The following is a 10,351-nucleotide window of genomic DNA, read 5'->3' as shown; positions in this document are numbered from 1 at the left end:
ATACAACCTTCGAAGTTGCAGCCCTTTGATCCTTCCTTCTGTTGTGTTCTCTTTGAGTTAAGATGCATAATATCTTCAATTGTTGACTTATGTCCTGCATAATTCTCAAAGTTGCTTGCTTCTCAAGCCCTTAATTGTATGGTTAGTATGCATAAACTGAGTGTGGTTCCTGGATTTATTTTGGTGTGGGAACACTAAACTTAATTGTTTGCCACTGCCTCTTATGCAACAATTTAACCATATGTGAAACCTTATGTCCTTGCTAAAGGTTAATGAAATTAAAGCTAGAAAGAAGTTAAACAGTTGAATAATGTGTTTGGTTGCTTGGAGCTAGCATCATGCAAGAGGTGAGAATGTGTTTTTAAATAATATTTTTGGTGGAACACCAAACTTAGAATCTTTCATTCTCCCTTAAATTGTTTTGGTGTGCAACACCAAACTTAGCTCCTTGCAATCCATACCAATTATTCAACATTTTTATTGAAACAAACTATGAAAAGAAAACTACCTCAGGTTGGGTTGCCTCCCAACAAGCGCTCTTTTATTGTCACTAGCTTGACATTGAACTCCCTTTAGGGTGGTTGATGCTGGTGATGTCTCAACTTGTCACCTCTCACTGTAAGCTTTCTCTATGTGCTGTGATGCTCAATTTCAATATGCTCAAGAGAAAGTACTTGGTTGACAGTGTAATAATCTTCTGTTCCCAGCTGTTGATACACTAATTGCACCTTATCACCTTTGGAAAATCCTTCAGTTGGGATTTTCTTATTCTTCCACCCTTTGTGAGCCTTCTTCTTGCTCTTCATCTTTTTCTTTCTTGTTGATCTTTCTTCCTTGATAGTGACTTGGGTAGTTCTACCTTCCTTCTTGTTTATCATCCCAGCTTCTTTTTGAATTCCTTTTTCTTCTTGCACCTGCTTATTTTTCTGTTCTACTGCCTTGTTGGTTGCTTGCTTTGGAAGGAAGTCACTATTTGTCTTGCTTGCTTCTTCATTACTTTGTGATTCTAGAAAGACTTTCAAAGTGATGCTCTCCTCATGCATCCTGAGGGTTAGCTCTCCCTGCTCTATATCTACAATGGCTCTAGCAGTGGCCAAAAATGGTCGACCAAGTATTATGGAGTCATTCTCATTCTCTGCTGATTCTAGGATCACAAAGTCTGCTGGAAAGATGAACTTGTCAACCTTAACTAAAAGGTTTTCAATCAACCCTTTAAGATATACCACTGATTGGTCTACCAATTCCAAGGACATCTGTATTGGTTTCACCTCTCCTATGCCAAGCTTTTTCACTAAAGAAGATGGGATTAGATTTATACTTGCTCCTAAGTCACACATCCCCTTGTTGATGAAGAGGCTTCCAATAGTGCACGGTAGGAAGAAACCTCCAGGATCTTCAAGCTTGGGAGGAAGTCCTTTTCTGATTAATGCACTGCATTCTTCACTGAGCATTACAATCTCCTTCTCACTCCAACTCCTTTTCTTATTGATGAGTGATGAGCGGATAATTTGTACGCTTTTTGGCATTGTTTTTAGTATGTTTTTAGTATGATCTAGTTAGTTTTTAGTATATTTTTATTAGTTTTTAGTTAAAATTCACTTTTCTGGACTTTACTATGAGTTTGTGTGTTTTTCTGTGATTTCAGGTATTTTCTGGCTGAAATTGAGGGACCTGAGCAAAAATCTGATTCAGAGACTGAAAAGGACTGCAGATGCTGTTGGATTCTGACCTCCCTGCACTCGAAGTGGATTTTCTAGAGCTACAGAAGCCCAATTGGCGCGCTCTCAACGGCGTTGGAAAGTAGACATCCTGGGCTTTCCAGCAATATATGATAGTCCATACTTTGCCCAAGATTTAAAGGCCCAAACCGGCGTTCAAAGTCACCCTCAGAATTTCCAGCGTTAAACGCCGGAACTGGCACCAAATTGGGAGTTAAACGCCCAAACTGGCATAAAAGCTGGCGTTTAACTCCAAGGAGAGTCTCTACACGAAAATGCATCAATGCTCAGCCCAAGCACACACCAAGTGGGCCCGGAAGTGGATTTTTATGTCATTTACTCATCTCTGTAAACCTTAGGCTACTAGTTTTCTATAAGTAGGACCTTTTACTATTGTAATCTCATCTTGGTTCTTCTGGTTCCCTCTCTGGGGCCGAAGCCAATGATCACACTATCACTTATGTATTTTCAATGGTGGAGTTTCTACACACCATAGATTAAGGTGTGGAGCTCTGCTGTACCTCGAGTATTAATGCAATTACTATTGTTCTTCTATTCAATTCCGCTTGTTCTTGTTCTAAGATATCACTTGTTCTTCAACTTGATGAATGTGATGATCCGTGACACTCATCATCATTCTCACCTATGAACGTGTGACTGACAACCACTTCCGTTCTACCTTCGATTGGGTGAATATCTCTTGGATTCCTGATACACGATGCATGGTTGATCGCCTCACAAACGAGCCAGCCATTCCGTGAGATCAGAGTCTTCGTGGTATAGGCTAGAACTGATGGCGGCATTCAAGAGAATCCGGAAGGTCTAACCTTGTCTGTGGTATTCTGAGTAGGATTCAATGATTGAATGACTGTGACGTGCTTCAAACTCCTGAAGGCGGGGCGTTAGTGACAGACGCAAAAGAATCACTGGATTCTATTCTGGCCTGATCGAGAACCGACAGATGGATAGCCGTGCCGTGACAGGGTGCGTTGAACATTTCCACTGAGAGGATGGGAGGTAGCCACTGACAACGGTGAAACCATTGCTTAAGCTTGCCATGGAAAGGAGTAAGAAGGATTGGATGAAGACAGTAGGAAAGTAGAGAGACGGAAGGGAAGGCATCTTCATACGCTTATCTGAAATTCCTACCAATGAATTACATAAGTATCTCTATCTCTATCTTTATGTTTTATTCGCATATCACCATACCCATTTGAGTTTGCCTGACTAAGATTTACAAGGTGACCATAGCTTGCTTCATACCAACAATCTCTGTGGGATCGACCCTTACTCGCGTAAGGTTTATTACTTGGACGACCCAGTACACTTGCTGGTTAGTTGTGCGAAGTTGTGTTTATGCCATGGTATTGAACACCAAGTTTTTGGTTTCATCACCGGGGATTATTTGAGTTGTGAAAAGTATTGATCACAATTTCGTGCACCAAGTTTTTGGCGCCGTTGCCGGGGATTGTTCGCGTATTTCGGCAAGCTTTTGGTCCGGTAACATCAGTGCCAAAGTTCTGATCCGGCAACAGCACCAAGTTTTTGGCGCCGTTGCCGGGGATTGTTGAGTTTGGACAACTGACGGTTCATCTTGTTGCTTAGATTAGGTATTTTTTCTTCAGAATTCTTAAGAATGAATTCTAGTGTTTCAAGGTGATGTTCTTGTCATCACCAAAGCTGATTGATCTTCATCAATTTAGCTCTTGAATGCAATGTCCTGCGGAAGCTTGGCTGGCCATGTCTAATTTCTTTAGACTGAAGCTTTAGACTAACATTGCATGATTCCTGGAATTCTCATTAAGAATTTTGATACCTTTTTCCACTTAATTTTCGAAAATCACACAAAAAAATTTACAAAATCATAAAATCCAAAAATTTCTTGTTTGAGTCTAGTGTCTCATTTTAAGTTTGGTGTCAATTGCATGCATTCATTCATGTGTCTTAAGGATCTTCAAGTTATTCTTGATGATTTCTTACTCTGATCTTTGAATTCTCTTGACTTGAGTGTCTATGTGTCTCATATGCATTCTCATTAGTGTCAGTAGTATACAAACTGCTAAGTTTGGTGTCTTGCATGCATTGTTATTTGATTTTAGTTGCATTTTGATTATTAAAAATCCAAAAATATTTTTAATTTGTGTCTTTTCAAGTCAATAATACAGAGAATTGAAGATTCAGAACATACTGCAGAGGAATTGCACAGAAAAGCTGGGCGTTCAAAACGCCCAGTGAAGAAGGACAGACTAGCGTTTAAACGCCAGCCAGGGTACCTGGTTGGGCGTTTAACGCCGAAAAGGATAGAGTTTTGGGCGTTAAACGCCAGAATGTGCACCATTCTGGGCGTTTAACGCCAGGATGGCACAAGAGGGAAGATTTTGTTTTCAATGCAAATTTTTTTCAGGTTTTCAAAGTTTTTCAAAATCAAATCTTTTTCAAATCATATCTTTTCAATCATATGTTTTCAAAATCAATTTCTTTCTAATTTCAAAGATACTTGCTATCAATTGATGATTTGATTCAACATTTCAAGTATGTTGCCTTTTCTGTTGAGAAAGGTTTAATGTTTGAATCATATCTTTTCTTGATAGCCAAGTCATTAATTTTCAAAATCAAATCTTCTTAAAATGTTTTTCAAATCATATCTTCTCAATCACATCTTTTTAAAATCAATCATATCTTCTCAACCATATCTTTTTCAAAATAGTTTTCAATCAAATCTTTTTGATTTCTAATTTCAAAATCTTTTTCAAAAATCACTTGATTTCTCTTCCACTCTTGATTTTCGAAAATCAATTAGTGTTTTTCAAAAATTTTTCCAAAATCTTTGACTTAATTTTCGAAAATTACTTCTCTTCTTCTCATATCCTTCTATTTATGGACTAACACTATTCCTTAATGCAAAATTCGAACTCCATCTTCTTTGATAAGTTCGAATTTTCTACTTCTGTCTTCTATCCTTCTTTTCCTCTGACACCTAAAGGAATCTCTATACTGTGACATAGAGGATTCCACATTTTCTTGTTCTCTTCTCTTTCATATGAGCAGAAACAAAGACAAAAGCATTCTTGTTGAGGTTGATCGTGAACCTGAAAGGACCTTGAAGCGAAAGCTAAGAGAAGCTAAGGCACAACTCTCTGTAGAGGACCTAACCGAATTCTTCAAAGAAGAAGAGCACATGGCAGCCGAAAACAACAACAATGCCAACAATGCAAGGAAGGTGCTGGGTGACTTTACTGCACCTACTCCCGACTTCTATGGGAGAAGCATCTCTATCCCTGCCATTGGAGCAAACAACTTTGAGCTTAAGCCTCAATTAGTTTCTCTAATGCAACAAAACTGCAAGTTCCATGGACTTCCATTGGAAGATCCACATCAGTTTTTAGCTGAATTCTTGCAAATCTGTGACACTGTCAAGACTAATGGGGTTGACCCTGAGGTCTACAGACTTATGCTATTCCCTTTTGCTGTAAGAGACAGAGCTAGGACATGGTTGGACTCACAACCTAAAGAAAGCCTGGACTCTTGGGAAAAGCTAGTCAATGCCTTCTTGGCAAAGTTCTTTCCACCTCAAAAATTGAGTAAGCTTAGAGTGGAAGTCCAAACCTTCAGACAGAAGGAAGGGGAATCCCTCTATGAAGCTTGGGAAAGATACAAACAATTAATCAGAAAGTGTCCATCTGATATGCTTTCTGAATGGAGCATCATAGGTATTTTCTATGATGGTCTGTCTGAACTATCCAAAATGTCTTTGGATAGCTCTGCTGGAGGATCTCTTCATCTGAAGAAGACGCCTACAGAAGCTCAAGAGCTGATTGAAATGGTTGCAAATAACCAATTCATGTACACTTCTGAAAGGAATCCTGTGAACAATGGGACTAGTCAGAAGAAAGGAGTTCTTGAGATTGACACTCTGAATGCCATATTGGCTCAGAACAAAATATTGACTCAACAAGTCAATATGATTTCTCAAAGTCTGTCTGGGATGCAAAATGCACCAAGCAGTACTAAGGAAGCTTCATCTGAGGAAGAAGCTTATGATCCTGAGAACCCTTCAATGGAAGAGGTGAATTACATGGGAGAACCCTATGGAAACACCTATAATCCTTCATGGAGAAATCATCCAAATTTTTCATGGAAGGATCAACAGAGACCTCAACAAGGTTTCAACAATAATAATGGTGGAAGAAACAGGTTTAGCAATAGCAAACCTTTTCCATCATCTTCTCAGCAACAGACAGAGAGTTCTAAGCAGAATAACTCTGACTTAGCAACCATGGTCTCTGATCTAATCAAAACCACTCAAAGTTTCATGACTGAAACAAGGTCCTCCATTAGAAACTTGGAGGCACAAGTGGGTCAGCTGAGCAAGAAAATTACTGAACTCCCCCCTAGTACTCTCCCAAGCAATACAGAAGAAAATCCAAAAGGAGAGTGCAAAGCCATCAACATGGCCGAATTTGGAGAGGAAAGAGAGGCAGTGAACGCCACTGAGGGAGGCCTCAATGGACGTCCACTGGCCTCCAATGAGTTCCCCAATGAGGAACCATGGGAATCTGAGGCTCAAAATGAGACCATAGAGATTCCATTGGACTTACTTCTGCCATTCATGAGCTCTGATGAGTATTCTTCCTCTGAAGAGGATGAGTGTGTAACTGAAGAGCAAGTTGCTAAATACCTTGGAGCAATCATGAAGCTAAATGACAAGTTGTTTGGAAATGAGACTTGGGAGGATGAACCTCCTTTGCTCACTAAAGAACTGGATGACTTGTCTAGGCAGAAACTGCCTCAAAAGAGACAGGATCCTGGGAAGTTTTCAATACCTTGTACCATAGGCACCATGACCTTTAAGAAGGTCTTGTGTGACTTAGGGTCAAGTGTAAACCTCATGCCTCTCTCTGTAATGGAGAAGCTAGGGATCTTTGAGGTACAAGCTGCAAAAATCTCACTAGAGATGGCAGACAACTCAAGAAAACAAGCTCATGGACTTGTAGAGGATGTTCTGGTAAAAGTTGAAGACCATTACATCCCTACTGATTTCATAGTCCTAGAGACTGGGAAGTGTATGGATGAATCCATCATCCTTGGCAGACCCTTCCTAGCCACAGCAAAGGCTGTGATTGATGTTGATAGAGGAGAGTTGATCATTCAAGTGAATGAAGAATCCTTGGTGTTTAAGGCTCAAGGATATCCCTCTGTCACCATGGAGAGGAAGCATGAAGAGCTTCTCTCAAAACAGAGCCACACAGAGCCCCCACAGTCAAACTCTAAGTTTGGTGTTGGGAGGCCACAACCAAACTCTAAGTTTGGTGTTGAACCCCCACATTCAAACTCTAAGTTTGGTGTTGGGAGGTTCCAACATTGCTCTGAGCATTTCTGAGGCTCCATGAGAGCTCATTGTCAAGCTACTGACATTAAAGAAGCGCTTGTTGGGAGGCAACCCAATGTTATATTTTATATATTTTCCTTTGTTATTTTATGTTTTTTGTAGGTTGATGATCATGAGAAGTCACAAAATCAATGAAAAAAAGCAAAAACAGAATGAAAAACAGGAAGAAAAACAGCACACCCTGGAGGAGAGCTTGCTGGCGTTTAAACGCCAGTAAGGCTAGCTGTTGGGCGTTTAACGCCCAGTCTGGCACCATTCTGGGCATTTAACGCCAGAAAGGGGCACCAGACTGGCGTTAAACGCCAGAAAAGGGCAAGAAGCTGGCGTTAAACGCCAGAAATGGGCACCAGCCCGGCGTTTAACGCCAGAATTGGCTAAAAATGCAATTTTGCTTGCCATTTGGTGCAGGGATGACTTTTTCTTGACACCTCAGGATCTGTGGACCCCACAGGATCCCCACCTACCCTACCACTCTCTCTCTCTTCTTCACCCATTCACCAATCACCTCGCCACCTCTTCCCCAAAAACCCTTCACTTATCAAATCCCATCTTTCTCTTCACCACTCACATCCATCCTTCATAAAACCCCACCTACCTCACCATTCAAATTCAAACCACTTTCCCACCCAAACCCACCCTCAATTGACCGAACCTTCCCTTCCCCCACTCCTATATAAACCCTCCTTCACTCCTTCATTTTCACACAACCTAAACACCACTTCTCCCCCCTTTGGCCGAACACAAAGCCATTCCCTTCTTCCTCATTTCTTCTTCTTCTACTCTCTTCCTTCTTCTTTTGCTCGAGGACGAGCAAACCTTTTAAGTTTGGTGTGGTAAAAGCATTGCTTTTTGTTTTTCCATAACCATTTATGGCATCCAAGGCCGGAGAAACCTCTAGAAAGAGGAAAAGGGAAGGCAAAAGCTTCTACCTCCGAGTCATGGGAGATGGAGAGATTCATCTCAAGGGTACATCAAGACCACTTCTATGAAGTTGTGGCCTTGAAGAAGGTGATCCCCGAGGTCCCTTTTTCACTCAAAAAGAGTGAATATCCAGAGATCCGACATGAGATCCGAAGAAGAGGTTGGGAAGTTCTTACCAACCCCATTCAACAAGTCGGAATCTTAATGGTTCAAGAGTTCTATGCCAATGCATGGATCACCAAGAACCATGATCAAAGTGTGAACCCGGATCCAAAGAATTGGCTTACTATGGTTCGGGGGAAATACTTGGTTTTTAGTCCGAAAAATGTAAGGTTGGCATTCAACTTGCCCATGATGCAAGGAGATGAACACCCTTACACTAGAAGGGTCAACTTTGATCAAAGGTTGGACCAAGTCCTCACAGTCATATGTGAAGAGGGCGCCCAATGGAAGAGAGATTCAAGAGGGAAGCCAATTCAACTAAGAAGGAATGACCTCAAGCCCATCACTAAGAAAAGGATGGAGCAAACAAGAGACCCCTCTCATCATGAAATCCCTGAGATGCCTCAAGGGATGTACTTTCCTCCACAAAACTATAAGGAGCAAATCAACACCTCCCTAGGAGAATTGAGTTCCAACATGGGACAACTAAGGGTGGAGCACCAAGAACATTCCATCCTCCTCCGTGAAATTAGAGAAGATCAAAGAATCATGAGAGAGGAGCAACAAAGGCAAGGAAGAGACATTAAGGAGCTCAAGCACTCCATAAGACCTTCAAGAGGAAGAACAAGCCGCCATCACTAAGGTGGACCCGTTCTTTAATCTCCTTGTTCTTTATTCTTCTGTTTTTCGAAAATTAATGCTTATGTTTGTCCATGTTTGTGTCTTATGATCATTAGTGTCTTAGTGTCTATGCCTTAAAGTTATGAATGTCCTATGAATCCATCACCTTTCTTGAATGAAAAATGGTCTTAATTGAAAAAAAGAAGAATTGCATGAATTTTGAATTTTACAACAGTTTAATTATTTTGATGTGGTGGCAATATTTTTGTTTTCTGAATGTATGCTTAAACAGTGCATATGTCTTTTGAATTTGTGGTTCATGAATGTTGGCTGGTGCACAAAATTGTGATCACTACTTTTCACAAATCAATTAATCCCCGGTAATGAATCCAAAAACTTGGTATTCAGTACCATGGCATAAACACAACTTCACACAACTAACCAGCAAGTGTACTGGGTCGTCCAAGTAATAAACCTTACGCGAGTAAGGGTCGATCCCACAGAGATTGTTGGTATGAAGCAAGCTATGGTCACCTTGTAAATCTCAGTCAGGCAAACTCAAAAGGGTATGGTGATATACGAATAAAACTATAAAGATAAAGATAGAAATACTTATGTAATTCATTGGTAGGAATTTCAGATAAGCGTATGAAGATGCCTTCCCTTCCGTCTCTCTGCTTTCCTACTGTCTTCATCCAATCCTTCTTACTCCTTTCCATGGCAAGCTTAAGCAAGGGTTTCACCGTTGTCAGTGGCTACCTCCCATCCTCTCAGTGGAAATGTTCAACGCACCCTGTCACGGCATGGCTATCCATCTGTCGGTTCTCGATCAGGCCGGAATAGAATCCAGTGATTCTTTTGCGTCTGTCACTAACGCCCCGCCCTCAGGAGTTTGAAGCACGTCACAGTCATTCAATCATTGAATCCTACTCAGAATACCACAGACAAGGTTAGACCTTCCGGATTCTCTTCAATGCCGCCATCAGTTCTAGCCTATACCACGAAGACTCTGATCTCACGGAATGGCTGGCTCGTTTGTCAGGCGAGCACTCGGTTGTCAGGTGATCAACCATGCATCGTGTATCAGGAATCCAAGAGATATTCACCCAATCGAAGGTAGAACGGAGGTGGTTGTCAGTCACACGTTCATAGGTGAGAATGATGATGAGTGTCACGAATCATCACATTCATCAAGTTGAAGAACAAGTGATATCTTAGAACAAGAACAAGCGGAATTGAATAGAAGAACAATAGTAATTGCATTAATACTCGAGGTACAGCAGAGCTCCACACCTTAATCTATGGTGTGTAGAAACTCCACCGTTGAAAATACATAAGAACAAGGTCTAGGCATGGCCGTGAGGCCAGCCTCCCAATGATCTAAGAACTAGATGTCCAAAGATGATCTAGAGATCTAAAAGTGATCAAAAGATGAAAATACAATAGTAAAAGGTCCTATATATAGAGAACTAGTAGCCTAGGGTGTACAGAGATGAGTAAATGACATAAAAATCCACTTCCGGGCCCATTTGGTGTGTGC

At 40.9% G+C, this 10,351-nt stretch overlaps 1 non-coding gene across 1 annotated transcript; it reads right to left on the bottom strand.

Moving 5' to 3' along the window:
- Nucleotides 1–5,301: 5,301 nt before the first annotated feature.
- On the bottom strand, nucleotides 5,302–5,409 carry LOC112793217 (small nucleolar RNA R71). The gene has a single exon (XR_003197920.1). It is a non-coding gene; the product is annotated as a small nucleolar RNA R71 (small nucleolar RNA).
- Nucleotides 5,410–10,351: the final 4,942 nt, after the last annotated feature.

This window comes from Arachis hypogaea, chromosome 3, assembly GCF_003086295.3.
Source record: "Arachis hypogaea cultivar Tifrunner chromosome 3, arahy.Tifrunner.gnm2.J5K5, whole genome shotgun sequence".
Lineage (NCBI taxonomy): Eukaryota > Viridiplantae > Streptophyta > Magnoliopsida > Fabales > Fabaceae > Arachis > Arachis hypogaea.
Note: the sequence above shows the minus strand (reverse complement) of the source record. Positions and strands in the feature narration are given on the sequence as shown.